Genomic DNA, 6,699 nt, shown 5'->3' with positions numbered 1-6,699 from the left:
TGACCAAGGACCTCGCGACGGAGAAGCAGGTGCGGATGAACGAGACCACCAACCTCAATGACCACGTGGCGGGCGAGAAGCGTTGGCTCAAACGCCTTGCCGCTGTTGCCAATTCGGCTGCCACGTAGCTGGGCACCATGGGGATGCTAGACATGAGGTATGCCCCGGAGACGAGCCTGAGCCCCAACGCCAACCTGACCCTGTACTTTGAAAGGGTCGTCCGTGCCCTGGAGCGGCTTCACTCCAACCGAGCGGTCTCCCTGGCCGAGGAGTCCCAGATGCTCTGCTGGGACATCATGGCCAAGGTGCTTGCCAAGATAGTGCACTGGCACCCCGACCTTGACTTTGAAGCTATGCTGAAGAGCTTGCCGGAGGATGCTGACATCGCGGCGCTTAGTGAGCGTATCAAGCCCATCCTCAGCCGCATCGACAAAATCAAGACGTTGGAGGGCCAGCGCCGGGACTAGGCACCCCGTTCCTTATCGCTGCTCCAGTTTCATGACCAAGACAATCGCTATCTTTAGTTAGAACCGCGGCAGCAATTTATGTAATATAACTATGTAGTACTCCTGAAATTATGCATATTATTTTCCTACTTGATTTTCCTTTGTATGTCCACCCTACGTTGACTGGGTAGGCTTGCCGGCGCGTAAACCCAAAGCGGCGTCTTGAGGACGGATCCCCATTAGCCTGCCGGGTGCGCTTGCTGCCGAGCGAACCACCTTACCGCCCCTAGCGCGGCCACTCGATCTGTCGAGCTTGACTCGAGTCAGAGTCGAGAGTGTTGCAGATGGCGGAGGGCTACCCTGCCGCTCTCGACGCGGCCGCTTGAACTGTTGAGCAGACTCGAAACAGAACAAGGGTGTTGCCAATCACAGGAGGGCCCCTCTGCGTATAGGTTTTCCATACATAGGCAGAACCTCCAAGGATGATAACCTTATATTTAAGGAGAAGAGTTTAAAGTTTAGCATGACTTAGCTCTCTCGTCGCCGCCCTGGCGTCCTTTGCGCTAGCAGGCAGTGCCGCTCTCTTGGCCGCCTTCTTCACGGGAGTCATGGCGATCAAGAACAGCTAGGCCAACTACAAGACCAGATTCTCACAATTGCGCCCCCTACCTGGCGCGCCAAAGATGTCGGTGGGAAACGACACCTATGGGATCACAAGAATCCCTACTACGGTTGCGGGGCGCGTGGTTGTGAGAAGAGCAGGATTAGTAATCAGCACAAAGATTGTTTACCCAAGTTCGGGCCGCGAGGATGCATAAAACCCTAGTCCTGCTTTGGTGGATGTATTGAGTGTTCTTGAGCTCTTGAACTAGCTATGGGTGCTGCCTGGTTCCAAAGAGCTGAATCCCTTCCCAGTGCGCCATGGGCCTCCTTTTATAGGCAAAAGGGGCTGCCACAGTGGCACACAGGAGGTGGAAAGGCCTATAGTGCTGCGAGCTTATTGCCCGTATTATAGGACAAGGCGCATTTAATGCATGCCTTAGGTGTCCCTTCACTTTATCGGGGACGGGGGCGAGGCTCGTCCTGTCCGTCGCCGCCCCTCCTCGCTTTGACACACGCCCTGTCCAGTGATGCATGCGGTGCCATGTAGGCAGGCAAACAACTGAGGTGACGCGGTGGTGGAGCCTCCACGAAGAGCTGCATGCCGCCACGCAGGTGCCTGCCCAGCTGGTTGGGCTGGCAGCTGCATGTGAACGGTGGTGGAGACTTGATTGGTGTGGGCCTGGCGGTGGCCCCGCTGATGCCCTTGGCAAGGGTCTTGCCGTGGCGCGCTGTCATCCCCGGCAAGGACCTTGCCGGGGGTCTTGTGTGTTTTCTTGGCAAGAACCCTGCCGAGGATCGTTGCCTTCCAATCCTCATCTGATCTTGAATATTCTTTGTCTTCACAAAGATCTGCATGCCACCATGGAGGTGCCTCCAGTCCCGAGCCCTGTCCCAACATGGTTGTTGGCGTTGGAGACCGTGGGCTCGAGGGTGGCTCGCTCCATTGGTGTGGGCGAGATTCCCCGGCAAGGATCTTGTCGGGGCTGCTGAGGCTACCCCTGGCAAGGGTCCTCGCCGGGGAAACCTGCTTCGTCCATCTGATCTCTAAGGCCTTGGTCTTTGATGTTGCTTCGTTCGCTTCGTGCCTTCGGCTTCTCTCTGGCTTCCCTCCCTTGCCCTATTATGCGTGGCCATGGCGGGTGGCTCTGACTGCCCGTGCACAAGTAAAGGGGTCAAAAGGAGAGCCCCTACTTTTGTACACTGACAGGAGCCCCTGGGCCTGGGCCACACATAAGCGCGACACGTTGTTGGGCCAGGCCCAGAACGGTGTGCGGGCAGGCGGGGCGGATTTTACCGCGGTAAATGCTTCGTCCGCTGCGCTTCCCCACGACCTACGTTGAATGCGTGACGTGGGTCCATGTGTGGGACGGTTCCCGCACGCATGTGTCGTATCGCAGTTAATGGGAAAGGAGGCGGCCTGTGCCTTCCCTGTAAAAGGGAATAACCGCAGGCGTGCTGCTCACTTTACCCCTTCCCTGCATCTTCTCCAATCATGGAACCGCCGCTCCCTTTCTTCCTCCTTCTATTTTTTTTGTTTCCTCAAATGGTATGGCTTACTCTGAGTCATCCTCATCCCGCAGGGACGTGGAGACGCTAGCCCAAAGGGTGAAGAGGGCCAGGATTTCGACGAGCAGCTAGCCTGTCACGCCCAATATGCGACCCTATCCAAAAGGAACTCGAAGGTCCCACCAAGGATAGACCCACATATTGAAACGCTTTTGCAAGGTGGATATCATTACATCAACATTACATAATAGATGAGATACATACAAGAGGCATACAATGCCACGCGAATACCACATCACAATACATAAGAGCATCATCCGACTACGGATGAAACACAAACAGAAACTCAAACGACATCCACCCTGCTAGCCCAGGCTGCCGGCCTGGAACCTATCCCTGATCGAAGAAGAAGCAGGAGAAGAACTCCAATACAAGCAAACATCGCTCTCGCGTCATGATTATCGCAGAACCTGTACCTGCAACTATTGTTGTAGTAATCTGTGATCCACGAGGACTCAGCAATCCCATTACCATGGGTATCAAGACTAGTAAAGCTCAATGGGAAAAGGAAGGGGTAAAGTGGTGAGGTTGCTGTAGCGACTAAGCAAGTATGGTGGCTAACATACGCAAATAAGAGCGAGAAGAGAGCAAGCGGAATGGTCGTGAAGCTAGCAATGATCAAGAAGTGATCCTGAACTCCTACTTACGTCAAACATAACCCAGAAACCGTGTTCACTTCCCGGACTCCGCCGAGAAGAGACCATCACGGCTGCACACACGGTTGATGCGTTTTAATTCGGATCTGGTGTCAAGTTATCTACAGCCAGACATTAACAAATTCCCATCTGCCTATAACCGCAGGCACGACTTTGGAAAGATTATACCCTGCAGGGGTGTCCCAACTTAGCCCATGATAAGCTCTCGCGATCAACGAAGGATATACCTTCTCCCAGGAAGACCCGATCAGACTCGGAATCCCGGTTTACAAGACATTTCGACAATGGTAAAACAAGACCAGCAAAGCCGCCCGATGCGCCGACAAATCCCGATAGGAGCTGCACATATCTCGTTCTCAGGGCAACACCGGATGAGACATCCTACGAGTAAAACCAGACCTCGAGTTGCCCCGAGGTGGCCCCGCAGTCTACTCGGTTCGGACCAACACTTAGACAAGCACTGTCCCGGGGGGGCTAAAATAAAGATGACCCTCGGGTTGGTCGACCCAAGGGAATGGTATAGGTGGTGGTGAGGCAAATGGTAAAACCAAGGTTGGGCCTTGCTGGAGGAGTTTTATTCAAAGCGAACTGTCAAGGGGGTCCCATAAATCACCCGACCGCGTAAGGAACGCAAAATCCGGGAACATACCACCGGTATGACGGAAACTATGGCGGCAAGAGTGGAACAAAACACCAGGCAAAAGGCCGAGTCTTCCACCCTTTACCAAGTACATAGATGCATTAATAATATAAGAGATATTGTGATATCCCAACCAAAATCCTGTCCACCATGGAGCAATCTTCAACTTCACCTGCAACTAGCAATGCTATAAGAGGGGCTGAGCAAAAGCGGTAACATAGCCAAGCAACGGTTTGCATAGGAAAGGTGTCAAAGGTTAGAGGTTCATGGCAATATGGGAGGATTGATAAACAGGTGATAGGTAGCGCAGCAAAGCGATAGAACGAAGCAACTAGCATAGCAATGATAGAAGTGAGATCCAGGGTAGCGGTCATCTTGCCTGAAATCCCGCATGGAAGAATAACGAGTCCATGAAGAAGACGAAGCCACGAAGAAGTACCAAGCGTAGACGAACGAATCCTCACGATCGCAACGAAACAGGAACTATCGAAAAGAAGCACACAACATAGTAAACACACCACACATGAACAAGGCATGATGCACAAACAAGCATGATGCATGACAAAGCTACACGAAGCTACTCATGGCAAGAGATGAGGCAAACAAGAGCAACACACTAAGGCAAGTTTAAATGAGGCCGGGAACAACATATAACAATTCCGGTAAGTCCTCATATGCAAATTTCGTAGTTGGTCCGGATCTGAATAAACCTTATGTTCAAGTTGTTAAACAGCAAGTTAAGATGCACAAAGATGATCTACACAAGATTATAGTCAAGTTACATATAAAGTTCATTAGATTTGGAGCTACGGCCTAGAAGATATGAGCAAAACAAGATAAACATGGCATTGATGCAAAATGCATACAAACATCATGCAAACACCTCAAAACAAGGATGCAACATGATAATATGAAACTACATGCAATTCTAAGCAAGTTTCATATAGAGCACACTCAAACGGAGCAACGGTTCAACACATACACTCTATACAAGTCATAATAACAATCTGCCCAAAACAGCAACTAGGCATATTGCAAGCATCAAAGCAACATGCTACAGCATCTCAACATGAAGAAAAAAAAGACATGGGCATGATGTACAGGTAAAGCATAATAAAACATGAACACTGAGCTATCTCCAGAAATCACTAGAACATGCTCAAACACACATGGCAAGATTGCAAATAATAACAGTTCAGACTTTGCAGAAAATAACATCAGGTTGCAATGTTCAGAGCTACCAAACAACATATTACAGGAACTTAACATGGCAAACAAAGGCATGGCATAAACCTACTAAATACATAGAACAAAAGTCCCTTACTGACCATGAGCCAAAAAGGATCAGAAAATATGATGGCACCCACATAAACATGGCAAGTTATAATACAGATTCAAACATGGCAGGAACAACGATACGAAGGCATGTAGATGAGATTGTGCAACTTACTACAGAGCAATATATGGCATGGCAAGGCAACCAACAGTAAGAAGACATGTTTGTGAAGCTAAGCATGGCAAGAGCAAGTCCATAGGGTGCATGGAACACTAACAACAATCATGGCAACAACTGAACTTAATGTTAACAGGCTGACAGCAACATTATTTAGCAACTTTGGAGCAAGGAAACAACAAGCTACAGCAAGCTATAAATGCAACCAGGGGCATGTATGGTTAGAGGATGACATGTAGAACAAAACATATTTAGTGATCATCTCCAGATTATGCATAGAATGACTAGTAGCAGCAGGTTTACATAGCATCACGAAGTAACAGATTCAGCCTACCAAAACAGTAACAGCAAGTACCCTACTTAACAAGCTCGATTCACTCACCACAAGTCATTGCATGGCAAGATAAGCATAGCATCAGCAAGAAGACATGTTTGTGAAACAAACCAAGGCAAGAACAAGTTCATAGCATGCAAGGATCAACTACAACAACCTTGGCAAAATTGAATAACATGTAAACAATCTGCCAGGAAACATTTTGAAGCAAAAGTAGAGCAAGAAAATGATATGCTAGACTACTCCATAATTGCAACCAAGGGCATGAATGGATATAGAAACACCATATGTTCAAAACATCCTTACTGAAGTATCTCAAAATATGCATAGATCTCTCTGTAGCATCAAGTTTACATGGCATCAAACTAACAGCAGAACAGGGACTAAAATCAGTAACATCACGATGCCTAGTTTGCATGCTTGTGCTACTCACCACATTGATCACAAAAATACATGGTAAGCACCCCTGTAAAGATGGCATGGCATAGATCAAAACATATGTAGACATCAACCTCATAGGATGCACACATCAATCATGGCAAAAATGACAAATGAGCTCGTTCTGTTAACAGACAGCAGATAACATTATGAAGCACTCTTGCAACGATCATTCAGGCATCAAGATGAGCTCAAATGAATATGATGCAATGGAATGAAATGAAGTACTCGTTGAGACGAACAATTTGACATATTACACGCACAAAACGGAGCTGCGGATGCAGAGATATGATGCGATGAACATGGCACGATTTTGCAAAAATATTCGGGACTGCAGTTTTTTTTCACCTCGCGAAAAACGTGGACGGGGAGGACCCGGGACGGAGGGAACCAGGATCAGGGCGCCGTTTGGTTGGACTCCCGGTGGATCTGGTCCCGATCCAGATCCAGATCGGGGACAGGTCCGGTTCCGGCGACGGCGGCTCGCCGGAGTTGGAGGGGTGGAGGCGGCTGCCGGCGGCGAAGGGGCGGGGCAGCGCCGGCTGGGAGGCGCGGCGGCCGGG

The sequence above is a fragment of the Triticum aestivum genome, chromosome 7B (assembly GCF_018294505.1).
Source record: "Triticum aestivum cultivar Chinese Spring chromosome 7B, IWGSC CS RefSeq v2.1, whole genome shotgun sequence".
Taxonomy (NCBI): domain Eukaryota; kingdom Viridiplantae; phylum Streptophyta; class Magnoliopsida; order Poales; family Poaceae; genus Triticum; species Triticum aestivum.
This window is presented reverse-complemented; position numbering follows the sequence as displayed.